The following is a 14018-nucleotide window of genomic DNA, read 5'->3' on the forward strand; positions in this document are numbered from 1 at the left end:
GTTGGAAGGGACCTTATAGGTCATCTAGTCCAACTCCCTGCCCAAGCGGGAGACCCTACACCATTTCTGACAGATGGCAGTCCAATCTCTTCTTGAAAGCCTCAAGTGATGGTGCTCCCACAACTTCCGAGGGCAAGCTGTTCCATTGGTTGATTGTTCTCACTGTCAGAAAGTTTCTCCTTATTTCCAGGTTAAATCTCTCCTTCTTCAGTTTTCATCCATTATTCCTTGCCTGGCCTACAGGCGCTTTAGAAAATAGATTGAATCCTTCCTCTCTGTGGCAGCCCCTCAAATATTGGAAGACTGATATCATGTCTCCCCTGGTCCTTCTCTTCACCAGATTAGCCAAGCCCAGTTCCTATAACCGTTCTTCGTATGTTTTGGCCTCCAGTCCCCTAATCATCCTGGTTGCTCTTCTCTGCACTTTTTCTAGAGTCTCAACATCTTTTTTATAATGTGGTGACCAAAACTGGATGCAGTACTCTGAGTGTGGTCTTACTAAGGCTTTATAGAGTGGTATTAGTATCTCACTTGATCTTGATTGTATTCCTCTGTTAATGCAATTTAGGATTGCGTTAGCTTTTTTGGCTGCTGCTGCACACTGCTGGCTCATATTTAGCTGGTTGTCCACTAAGACTAGTGATTGTCCACTCAGTCATAAGCTTTTTTTTTCAGTTACATTTAATTTGAAGCAGTAAACAAACTGTTGTAAGTTGAGGACTACTTGTATATATAGCACTTTCAAAATATTCCAAATTCCTACACATATATCAGTTGAATTATATAAAATATCTAATATTTTCAATGCTTTTTTCATCAATGGATTATTGCAGTAGAGATAATAACAGAACATATGTATCTCAATGTTGGCAGGTTGTGCTGCTAGAATTCTCTGAGTGAATGTTTTGGGTTACAAACTTGTCATTATCATAGTAAGTAACATCTTCAGTGCAGGAGATACTAAGAAGTAAGGCTCCTTATCTGGCAACATTTATGATATCTTTATTTTTAAACACCTTTACTCATGAGAATTACATGTATTTCAAGGATTACTTGTAATCACAACAATTTTAGACTTTAATTTAATTCAATTTTTATTGTATCATGGTGTGGAAACAAGGCTCACCACTAAATTTAATTCATAAGCAAACACATGTAATTAGAGACAGCCTAATTTCTCTCTCTTGACGCTCCCTCATTCAAGTAAAACTTCTGTCTCATGGAAGCATTTACTGAAAGCAATTTGACTTCCCACTAACACTTTTTCTCCAAATGTCAGACTTTCCATACCTTAGGCTTCTAAGTAAAAACGACCCTTAACAACCATCGGGTTGAGAAAGGTACGGTTCACTAGAAGCCAAGTGAAATACAGTAGTGCAAAGCCAGAACTGAAATTTACATGCCAAAACCTTTTTTTCCCACTTAAGTACTTCCCATTGCTGGTCCCCCACTGTCCAATCAATTTCAAAGATGTTTTAGAAACGGCCGCTCTGATTGTAAGCAGGCTTGCAGCTGCATTCTTCTCATTGCAGAGTGACCTTGAAATGCCATCTTGGCAGGCACCTTCACTTTCTTCACTTTCACTCTCCCCCAAGTGCTCCCCCTCCCTCCCCTCTCCCCCCAGGGTTTATGGCAGACTGGTACTGAAACAATTGCAGAACGCAGGCATGAGGTGGCAGGTCTCAAACAATAGATTGGGATCGTACCACTCCTTGCTTCACAGTCTTGTTCAGAAGGTTCAAAAAGGCATTGAAGTAATCAGCTGATCCAGAAAACCATGTCTATCTCTGTGCCTCAGTCTCAGAAACTCTGGGAATAAAAGGGTGAGGACCATGTACAAGTGAGGGAGTCCAAGTTTTTTTTTTTCCTGGAGCAGTGAAGCCCAAATGATTTTCTGAGAGATCCTCAGTTTAACATTGTGAGCAATGGATGCTGTTTTTGCACAGTTGGCTTCTTGCCTGCTTTCCCTCCAAATGCCTCCCCCTAAAGACCACCCATCCAAAGAGAGGCAATTGCTAAAGTAGATGTCCCTCTCAAATGCTTTCTAGGATATCTTGGCTTTTCTTGTTGGAACTATCTCATTAAATGATCTGAAATTCATACTGATCCTCTAAGCAGAAACATATGGAACTTTTCGATCTTTAGTTATGCCAGGGGGTGTCCAACCTTGGCAACTTGCAGACTTGTGGACTTCAACTCCCAGGTTCCTCAGCCAGCAAAAGCTGGCTGAGGAACCTGAAGTTGAAGTCCACAAGTTCTAAGTTGCCAAGGTTGGACACCCCTGAGTTATGCCCCTCAGAGTAAATCTGACAAATCTAATACAGAATGAGGGAGGTAATCTGGTAGGTCATAGTTAGTTCATGATTAGGAATTCAGTTATTTTAGGAGAAATGATCGATAATTTTAATTAACTGGATAGCAATGTATGTTCTAATAACTAAATCAATTTTTATAGGAATCTATCATGTTGTAATCTGGGTAACCATAATATCTTATCTCATTTTATTGCACTGACCATATATCATTGTTGAAAAGGAAAGCAAGAGCTGACAGCCTAGTGACTTCATACTCAAGTAATTAAGACCCCTACAACTCTGTTAATTTAGAAATATTGTTATTATTATTATTATTGGCAGGGATAGTTTACACTGGATTTAGTAGAAGTGGTAAAGATATGATGATTACCCACCATCCATATTGGCTTATCAGAATTAAGAGAAAAGAAAAAGCAATTTCCTAAATATCATACTAATATTGCAAGAAGTAGTACAAGGTGATATTACTTACCCTGAGTGAGCTAGCACAGTTTCTGCAGTGTTAGGCTAGGTTTTTAGTCTTGCAAAATTGTGTATATGAAGATTATTTATTTGTGATCAAGGGACCACACTGAATTTAATGTCCATGAGAGCAATCCACGTGAAAAAGGAGAAGTCATGGTCATCTATTCTATGGTATCCTTGAATTCCCTGTTGATAAGCAAATATAAAAGTCAACCTAACTACTGTTTTCTCTTTGCTTGCAAGAAACGTTATATTGCCTATAGCTCTAAATGCTTTTAGGAATAGAGCCTTCTCCAATTTTCACACCAAACCTACCTTCATATTAATTTAAAATAAAATTTACAAATGCTAGAAAGATCCTATCCTTTCAACAAACCCAACACCTATTCTATTTTCAGGATTCAGTTGTTTTTTTTTTTTGTATTCTACAATGAAAATATACAGCTTCTATCTTCCCATAGTAGCAATGATAAATGTTCTAATTTGACACAGCACATCAGAAATGCAGAGATACAATTTAACAATTCTCAGAACTATGTTGCAAAAGATTTTTTCCCCTCAGAAAATCTTTGTGAGGGCTAAAACATAGGCTTCATACATCATGTATTATTATTTATTTTAATTATATTTTGAACAAATCATTGTAGAATAAGGCTACCCAATCTGGGAAGCTAAAATCTAGACAGTAGTATGCAAAACGTCTCACAATCCTCTGGACTTTTATAGTGCAGATCTGATAGCTGCCCACAGTGGTATGGTTTACACAGTAAGAACCTAAACAACAGCCAGTATTTCCAACAGAAGATAAATAAGATATAAAATGATTAACAACAACTCAACTTCAAAGCTATGAGCAGTTTTCAAAGAGTGGCAGGACAAAAAAGCAATAAAGGTCAACCGACTCCTTTATGACTTCATTCTAATATGCAATAAAGTATTTTTTTATTTAGCCATGTGTTTCATATCTCAGATTCTATCTAATAACCTGGAATTTCTGCTTAAGTTTTTCCAGGAAATCTGACAGTCATCAAGTTAAACCATAATCTATATAACATGCAAGCAACAAGAGCTGGTTTCAATATTATGTTAAGCCAAAACTAAATAAACAAAATTACGGTATAGTGTCATCTGGACATCTAGCCAAAATATGATTTTATTTTATTATCTGAATAAGCACTCATTTATTTAAAGAAATTAAACAAAGATTCCAATATGTAACTCACAAAATGTTGATCATAAACAAAAGTAGTCAACACAAAGAAATTTTAAAATTTAAATTGAAAATTCATAGTCTGCTTTGCATAATTATAAATAAAATAAGCAAAATAACATTGAAAAGCTGCAATTTTAGAGAACTCACATTTTAAAACATTAAAAATGTATGCAGATCCTTTACAGATTATTTACAATATTATCATAGTCAACAATGCATCAATTTTTTTGGAGGGCATATGCATATATTATACTATCACTCCAACAAAGTATTTTTTTTAATTACATCAATCCTGATTAATCACAAAAAAGTAAAGGCTGTTTCCTACACTATACAAATGGAAACAGTAAGCGCATTTGGCAGTATTCCTAATTAAATGCAATAGAAAAAGGCTTGCCCCAGTCTATTTGTTTGCATTAGTAACCACTAAATCTTTGGAAATCTTTGCTTCAGTTAGATCAATAGGACATGGAAGTCTTTACCTGAATACAGTTTTGATTTACCAAATTCAGTAACTAGGAAAGTACATGGTTTGAAGATAAATACCTCACCTTGACAACCAACCAAGCAGTAATAAAATCCGAATCCTAATCCTATTCTTCACGTTAAAGGAGGCTGAAGTAATGTTGGTTCAATCTGATTCAAAAGGCAGAGCCCTCTTCTTATAAACAGGCAGGAATGTGTTATGTTACAGAGCTTCTTCCCAAGTGTATGCAAAATATTGCCTTAGGCCCTGCAAATGATCCTGGTCTCTGTTGCTGAATGATTTCATTCAAACAGAAAAAGCCCCAGTATCCTAAGTTGCTAGGAAACAAGGAAGGAGTCCCTGACCTGAATTCTTAGTAGAATTTGATGTTGCCCAGGAAGCTTATGGTCTTTACAGTTCCTTGGAATTAGATATATAACTTTACACAATACATAGAAATAACAAAAGCGAAGTTGCTAAGATAGCTTGTAAAAAAAAAAAGGTTTCAATTTTACAACCCCTAGAGAAAATACATTGTTTTCAAAATCTAAGAGCGCCATTTTGCTTTATGGTTGTGCTTCTGATGGAAGAAAAGTACTTTCCCCACCTAAATCTGTGATCAGTAACTGCTTTCGGTTGAAGGCTGCTCTATAAACACAATTCCCTTTCCCCATATGTGCTGTTCTCTAGTCCTACCTCCACTTTCTGTGACATTCTCAACATCTCCCTTAATTGCACAACATTGACTTCATCCAGTCCTTAGCTCAAGCATCCAATAGTAAGGGTATTGGACTAAGGATTAGTTTCTCCTTGAAACCAATACTATGTCAGTCCTACCCCTTGGTCCTTTAAGTAAGAATGACTCTGAACTCCATTCGGTGTGAAAGGTTTACTTTACTAAAGGCTAGGTGGATTTCAGTATAGTAAACACCGGAACTAAAGTTTGGGCACCAAATGTTCCTAGTTAACTTTCCCCATCCAGTTCCTCCCTCTTGCTGGTCCCTTATTATCCAATTATATTTGAATAAATTGTTTTGGGAATTGTCTCTTCAACAATGGGCTGGTTAGTGAGCTGTTGCATTTCATTCCCAGCATTTTGACCATCAGCTGGTGTGTGTGGAAGATATGACGAATAGTTAGCTTCCCTCTCTCCCAACCAGCTTCCTCTCATTGTTCTTGGCAGATTGGCAGCTAGTATATGCAAAGTTCAAGTGTACAATGACAGTTCTGACATTTTACTTCCCTCCTACCTTTGTCAATCCATTATCTTGGAAACAAGACCAGTTGACCTATTGCAGATGTGAACAGGGTTGGGAAGGAATTCCTTTGGTCTCTAGATAGCCTTGATTGTAGCCATGTCTCTCCTACATTTGTCCTCTCCGTTAATACTTTGTTTTCCTGAATTCCTTTTGATACTTGTCACTTTCTCCCCAAGTCATCCAGAGCACAACCTACTTCTTAGTAAGCTAGAAAAAAGTGGAATAGATAACACCACCACTAGATGGACCCGCAACTGGCTGGCAAACCATACTCAATGAGTAGTCCTTAATGGGTCTAAGTCTACATGGAGGGAAGTAAGCAGTGGGGTACCACAAGGTTCTGTCAGGCCCAGTACTCTTCAATATCTTCATTAACAACTTAGATGAGCAAATAGAAGGGGAACTTACGAAATTTGCAGATGATACTAAGCTGGCAGAAATAGCTAACATCCAAGAAGATAGGCTCAAGATCCAGATGGATCTTGACAGACTAGAACACTGGGCTATATCTAACAAAATGAAATTCAACATAGAGAAAAGTAAAGTCCTACACACAGGCAAGAAAAACCAAAAGTACACATATAGACTGGGTGAAACCAGGCTCAAGAGCAGTAACTGTGAGAGGGATCTTGGAGTCTTAGTGGACAACCAGCTAAATATGAGCCAGCAGTGTGCAGCAGCCGCCAAAAAAGCTAATGCAATCCTAAGTTGTATTAACAGAGGGATACAATCAAGATCAAGGGAAGTACTAATACCACTCTATAAAGCCTTAGTAAGACCACACCTAAAGTACTGCATCCAATTTTGTTCACCACATTACAAAAAAGATGTTGAGACCAGAGGTGGTATTCAGCAGGTTCTGACCAGTTCTGGAGAACCAGTAGCGGAAATTTTGAGTAGTTCAGAGAACCGCCAAATACCACCTCTGACTGGAGATTTTACAGTATCCTTCCCCTGCCATGCCCATCCAGCCACGGCCACAGAACTGGTAATAAAAAAAATTGAATTCCACCACTGGTTGAGACTCTAGAAAAAGTAGAGAAGAGCAACCAGGATGATTAGGGGACTGGAGGCCAAAACATACAAAGAACGGTTACAGGAACTGGGCTTGGCTAGTCTAGTAAAGAGAAGGACCAGGGGAGACATGATAGTGGTCTTCCAATATTTGAGGGGCTGCCACAGGGAGGAAGGGGTCAATCTATTTTCTAAAGCGCCTGTAGGTCAGACAAGGAATAATGGATGGAAGCTGAACAAGGAGAGATTTAACCTGGAAATAAGGAGAAACTTTCTGACCTATCTGAACAATCAACCAATGGAACAGCTTGCCCTCGGAGGTTGTGGGAGCACCATCACTTGAGACTTTCAAGAAGAGATTGGACTGCCATTTGTCAGAAATGGTGTAGGGTCTCACGCTTGGGTGGGGGGTTGGACTAGATGACCTACAAGGTCCCTTTGAACTCTGATTATCTGTTATCTGTTACCATGTTTCCTGAAGGCAAATTTATTTATTCCCAAGCTTTCAAGAAGATAGAGTAATGGAAAGCAAACTAGCAGTATTTCAGGAATAAAATATGTACCTACTATACTTTAAAATGGCATCCATAAGGATATTTATTTTTTGATGTAGCACTCTACTTTTCCATGTGAACTTTCCAGAAAATGGAGAAAAATAAACTTAACTTTTGCTACTTATTTGATAGTTTCCCTGCATTTACCAGTTTCAGCTACAAATACTAGTTAATTTCAGCTATTCTGCCCTAAAGCACCTGTCTAATTGCACAAGTGAATTTTACCCATCTTTTATTTGAATGTCCAACTTCCTGTTATTCTGCCTGTGATTTTTGATTCACTGCAGGGTTTATTTTAAATTGTGGTGCTGTATTTTAAAGACTTGCTGTGGGTGTTTTAGCTTCTATACTGTAGCATGTAAATTGCTAAGAGCAGCTTGGATTGCAGCAGGATATAAATAGAACAAATAAATGAAATAAATAAATAAATGATTATTGTACATTTGCCCTTTGTATTGCTTCTGGCTTGCTGATTACAAAAGGTTGAACTGGCACAGGGAATGCTTCCTGCTTGTTCCACATCCTGTGTAACACTTACTATGAAATCAAACCTATTCAGTTAGAAGCAGGTTCCACAGAAACCTGCATAATGCATTTCCATATTATAGAAGGTAATTAGGGCTGGTCAGTTTTTAGGTAAAAAAGCAAGGTGTTGGTTATCACCTACATAGCTTGGATGTATTAATTACGTGCCATCAAGTCAGTATCAACTCTTAGTGACTACATAAATTGATTTTCTTCATGATAATCTGTTTCTAATTGGTACAATCCCTGTTATCATAACTGAATTTATCCATGTTGCTGCTGGTCATCTCCTTTCTTTTCACCTTTCCCAGCATTAGAGTTTTCTCTTGAGATGTCACACCTCCACATAATGTGTACAAAGTAGGATAATGTAGATTTGGTCATTTGAGCCTTGAGTGAGAACTGTTAGGAATGTAAGTACACCTAACAGTTAGTTGGGTTGGAAAATATATAAACCAGGATAAATATATTCTTCACCACTCTCACTACGTCTCCCTGTGTGCGCTCATTCTCCTAACGGGGAATTACCTCAACGAGAACTCTGGATTGTTACCTATATAAATAAGTGACTGGATATTGCCCAGACCATTTTTTTCTATGTGAAAACTGCCTCTCTTGCTCAGAGTTACAAATCTGAAGGACTCTTGCTTGAGCCTTCTAAGTGATGGTTCCCCAATCTAAGTGATGGTTCCCCAGCTTTGCTGGCTGAGGAATTCTGGGAGTTGAAGTCCACAAGTCTTAAAGTTGCCAAGGTTGGACACCCCTGCTCTAGGCCCTCTCTCTCTCTCTCACACACACGATTATATTATCAAAGAACTGCAAACAAGTCACTATACAAAGAGGCATTGGGGCTCACAGTAAAGAGTTTTCTTGCTGTTACGCTTATACTACTGATTTTTATGTTTTACTTTTGTGTAAAATATTTTAGTAAACTGCTAGAATATTTAGAAATGGAGTGGCACATGAGCCAAATAAATAAATGCTAGCTCCCTTATTACAGAGGTAAAATCTGAGAGAGATGCAAAAATTCCTTCGGAAATTTTTACCTACAATATTTGGAATAGTGTCCTAGAACAGCAGTCACCAACTGGTGGTCTGTGGGCCACTGGTGATCTGGGAGAAAATTTTGATGGTCTGCAGAAAAATTATCTGCATTTTTTATATTGCAGTAAATCAGGGGTCCTCAAACTACAGCCCCTGGGCCGGATATGTGCAATGAATGTTTGTGTTGCTGCAGAATCTCCCCCTTTGGGATCTTTTTGTGTGGGTTGGAGGGGGGCAGAAATTCCAACTTGGGGTCTGCTTCAGCCTCCTGGTGAGGGGCTTTGGACGAAGGCTGGAGGGAAGCACTGCTGGTGGCAAGAAGCCAGAGGGCATTGTTCCAGTGGGATTGCATCATGGCCTGGAGCTGGCTGACCATCTCAGCCCGCTGACCTCCAGGCACCGGTACCGGGCCTTGCACTCCGGCAGGTCTTCCCTATGCTTGGAAAGCCTATGCTTGTAGTCCTCAGTGAGGTATTTCTGCTGAACCTCCTTCTTGGTTAGATCCAATTTGAACTGAGCCAGCTGTTTTGCCAACTCTTTCTCATGGTGGCTGCTTAGCTCCAACAACTGCTTCCTGTTGGGGCCCTAAGGAGTCCAGGCAGGCAGGTGGGGAGAGGCTGGGAGGGGAGGGGTGAGTAGAAGCCAGCAAGGTGCCCTTCAATGTGAGTGACATCGAGTTGGCCATGCCCACCGAGTCATATGACCACCTAGCTACGCCCACCTAGCCGGTCATTAGGCAGATCATATTACTGGTCCATGGAATTTAAAATTATGAATTTAGTGATCCCTGGGGTCTGAAAGGTTTGTGACCCCTGTCCTAGAATATGGTATTTTTTTTGCTGGCCCAAGCATTTAGACTGGGGTGTCAAACTTGCAACGTCATGTTGTCATCACGTGATGCATTGCAACTTTCCCCCCCCTTTGCTAAACCAGGGGTGGGCATGGTCAACATGTGACACATCTGGCCCATGGGCCACATGTTTGACACCCCTGATTCAGATTGACCTTGTTAAATGTATTTGCATCCATTATATCAATTCAAAGATTTTAAAATGAAAATTGTGTTGTAATGAGTCTTCTGTAGAAACCTGAACCATTAAAAACTCCATTTCTGAAGCCTTTAACATAAAATATGTTAAAAACTCATACTGAACCTATATAGATGTTTATATTTTTATTTTTAAAAGTACATTTCAATTAATATGAATTAATATTAATCGGTTATTAAGATGAACACTCGTATGGTAACTAAAGTGTGACAAATATCATTTCCACCTGAGCACATATCACAAATAAATTATTGAGAAATCCCTTTGGAATCTAACGCAGACTGAGCCGTGAGGAGCATTAATTCCCAAGTAATCAAATGTAACCAGGCAACACTACCATTTTTACTCTACTCCATTGTGCCTAGAAAGAGCCTCTCCACTGCCATAAGAAGAGCACTGAAAACTGACAGAGAAAGGCAAGTAAAAGTGAAATGTAACAGAATGTGTTTCTCCCACTAAAATTAAAATTATACAATCTATCATAGCCCTAGACTTGTTTTTCCATCTTACTGTTCTTTAGAGAACTATGGCCCCTTTATGAGCTGTGGATTTAAACCCCCAGAATTCCTGAGTGCTGGCTCAGGAATTCTGGGAGTTGAAGTTACAGATCATAAGGGGGTCATAGACTTATAAAACAACACAAACCAACCACAAAAACCCCCAAAGGGAAGCAAAAAAGAGAGCGAACCCCCCCCCCCCCCCCCCCCCCCCCCCCCCCCCCCCCCCCACCCCCGCCCCCCCCACCCCCCCCCCCCCCCCCCCCCGGGGGGGGGGCCCCCCCGCCCGCCCCCCCCCCCCCGGGCCCCGGCACCCACCCCCCCCCACGGGGCGGCGGGCCCCCCCCCCCCCCCCCCCGCCCCCCCCCCGCCTGCCAGGGGTATCAACCCCAGGGGGGACAGGGAAAAAAAAAAAAAAAAAAAAAAAAAAAACTGAAAAAAACCCCGACACTTTAGAGGGAAAGGAACCATAATTTTTCTAACACACAACTGGCTCAGAACAATGTTATTAATTGGGGCACTGCAAAGAAGCGGTCCTTCTTGATAGATTGAATGCCATTGATACAAATCTCCTACAAATTCACAAGCCATATTTAACCAATCCAACTATATTACAGCTTAACATGTCATATGAATGTGCTGATTAAAACAAAACTTTGCTCAGTGAGACATATCCAATTAAGAGCATAGGGAATGAATAAAACTACCCCTAATGTATAATCAAAAATAAGGAAGAGGAGTTTTACTTAGGCTCATTAAACCTCTTTAGGTTTACTGGGATCAATAAATTCTGAAATGTGACCAGTATTGGGGTAATATAGTGCTCAGTAACAAGAACTGATAGCTAACCGGGGAGCAGGCTGTAGGGAGACCATGGAAGAGATATTGATGGAACTACTAGAACTTACTGAACTCACACAGCTCACTACATTTTATGTCATTAGTTTGTGGATTAATTTGTCACATAAAATGGAATTAACTGAATAAACTATGATTCAGTTAACTATAGGTTAGTGTGTTGTACAACCACAATTATCCAAGACCAAATGACACACATTCTGAAATGGCACATGAAGAAGAAAATCTGTACTTAGGTTACATTTATTAGACCAACCAACTTGAGAGAAAGGCTTTTGAATTTCCTACTACAGTTAGTCCTCAATGTATGACCACAATTGAGCCCCAAATTTCTGTTACTATGCAAGATAGTTGTTATTTGCCCCACTTTACAACCTTTCTTGCCACAATTGTTAAGTGAATCGCTGCAGTTGTTAAGTTAGTAACCTGGTTGTTAAGTGAATCTGCTTTCCCATTGACTTTGCATGTCACAAAGTTGCAAAAGATGATCACATGACCTGGGACAGTGCAACCATGATAAATATGAGTCACCTGCCAAGCATCCAAATTTTGACCATGTGACCATGTGATGACGCAATTGGTATAATCAGTCCCAAGTTTTAAGTCTTCTTTTTTTTTAGCACCATTAACATTTTGAAGGAATGAATGGACATAAGTCAAAGACTGTCTATTTTTGATCTTATCCCTTTCTGGAGTTTTACCAGAGACACTGGCAAGATATATGTGGACAGACCAGTCTGCCTTTTTTGTATCCTTCTAGAGAATTAAAAGACTGTTGTTCCATTTGGTCCTCTTTATACCAGTTTGCATCCTAAAAATGTAACTGATCTGTACCATCTCTAGCTGGCTTTGCAAAATGTCAGTTAACTGATAATTCTACATTCTAAATCTCTTCAGATCATGTAACATGTTTTGAGAAAAAATATCCTATTTTTTCTTTTATATTTTTTTATTTTTCTTATATGTATCCATGTATCCATAACTATGTTTTTACTTATACCTATTATCTTGTAAACAATTGACAAATAAAAATAAATAAATAAAAATAAAATAAATATTGAAAATGAATAAAGATAGCCATTATAGGTCTGCAGGTATATAGCCCAAGTTGCAAGTTTGATTGGAAAGTGGAAGAAAAACATCACGGAAGGAAGCAACGGCAAATACTTCCTTATACTATTGCCAAGGAAATACATGGAACATGTCCAATAAATATGCAAGAAGTGACGTTGATTTGAAGGAATACAGCATTTACTTCTTTACATCTCAACATGATTCAGGTAGTATTCAATTTATGATTGTAATGGAATCTGCCAATTACGGTAGTAAGTTGGGTTAGTTGTAAAGCAGACTGTCATGGGACCAACTTGATTTTATGACCTTTTTTGCAGCAATTGTTAAGCAAATGCTGCGATTGTAAACTGACCATTGCAGTCCCTAAGCAAACCCATTGCTTGCTTTGAGGCATTTTTGGTGAAAACTGGTTTTCAGCCAGTTTTTGGCAAAAACCTCATAAATTGCAGTCATGCGACTGTGGGATGCTGCAAATGGCTATACATGTGGGTCAGATGCTAATAGCCCAAAATCACATTACTTGCAAGGGGGGAAGACACCAGAAATTCAAAACTGGGTCTTAAGTATAGGGGGTACATAACTTTGGAGAGTCTATTTAGGTCAGGGGTCTCCAACCTTGGCAACTTTAAGACTTGTGGACTGGCTGAGGAATTCTGGGAGTTGAAGTCCACAAGTCTTAAAAGTTGCCAAGGTTGGAGACCCCTGTATTAGGTGACCTGTTGTAAGTTGTGCACTGTCTATACCAATTTTCACCACAATTTCCACCACCAGAATATCCAAAATGTGACTGATCATAAACTGAGAACTACCTGTTCCAGTTTCCATCACAATGGCTTTAAAATGGGTTATGACATAATGTTAAAAAGCAGAAAGTATTCTACATCAGGGACTGCAAGAGATCTATTAGCCACTGCAAACTGGTTCAGCACTCTTTACTGTCCTGCATGCCAAATCTGTCTGGGATAGTAGGATAGTAGGCTTCTCACAAGATAGCCAGGACAATGCCTGGCCCAGGGATTTGACTTTGAAAGGAGGATCAGCCGAACTAGTGACAGTCATGGGTGGTGGGGTAGTATAGTACCGTGGGATCTGCAGGTTTACCCCCTCCATCAAAACCTCCCTCCCTACTCAGCCCTAGTCTACCTTAAGAGGAGTAATGGGTAAATGTCTTCTCACTGGCTGGTGACATCTGGTAAGAGAAACAAAGCCAGCTTGATCCACCAATCCTTTTTCTTAGTAAACCTGCACACAATACAGAATTGGCTCCACATTGTTTATGGCAGGTTAGAGATCTGCAACCTGAGCAGCCCTCATTTTCTGCTAGTTCAAGGAGGGGCAGAGAGCACTTTGAACTTTGAGGAACAGCCTAGAGTTGGTTTCAAAAAACAAGAAAGTATCTCAATGCTACTATTTGACTAACTCCCACTTGCACTAAGAAAACTTCCCCATGATCCATAGTTTTTTGAAGACTGCCTGAACCAAGAGCTCAGATAATAAACCAGTATTTTGTGTGTGCTGTGACTCTGCTTGGTTAGGCTGAACCTCATGAATCTGCCCTAATCTTCTGGAAATTGAGCTGATAAAGATGCGGGCTCTCTCAGGCAACTCTTCCACAAAATGTCCTTTGCTCGATGAAGCGTCCTGCATTTATTGCTTCCAACAAGTGAGCCTGCCCTCCTCACCAG

At 39.6% G+C, this 14018-nt stretch overlaps 1 protein-coding gene across 2 annotated transcripts in view; it reads right to left on the reverse strand.

The window, feature by feature from the left end:
- Window positions 1-14018, reverse strand: part of CRACDL (CRACD like) — a 48376-nt gene that overhangs the window by 33864 nt on the left and 494 nt on the right. Inside the window, exon 2 of one of the 2 annotated variants that reach the window (XM_026666812.2) lies at window positions 2788-2966. The gene's annotated coding sequence lies outside the window, so the exon portion shown is untranslated. Of the gene's footprint in view, window positions 1-2783; window positions 2967-14018 lie in introns of those variants that run through there. The other variant, XM_087967144.1, reaches the window with a different exon arrangement.

Source organism: Notechis scutatus, chromosome 5 (assembly GCF_049901735.1).
Source record: "Notechis scutatus isolate UNSWTSFEM ecotype Mainland chromosome 5, rNotScu1.2, whole genome shotgun sequence".
Classification (NCBI taxonomy): domain Eukaryota; kingdom Metazoa; phylum Chordata; class Lepidosauria; order Squamata; family Elapidae; genus Notechis; species Notechis scutatus.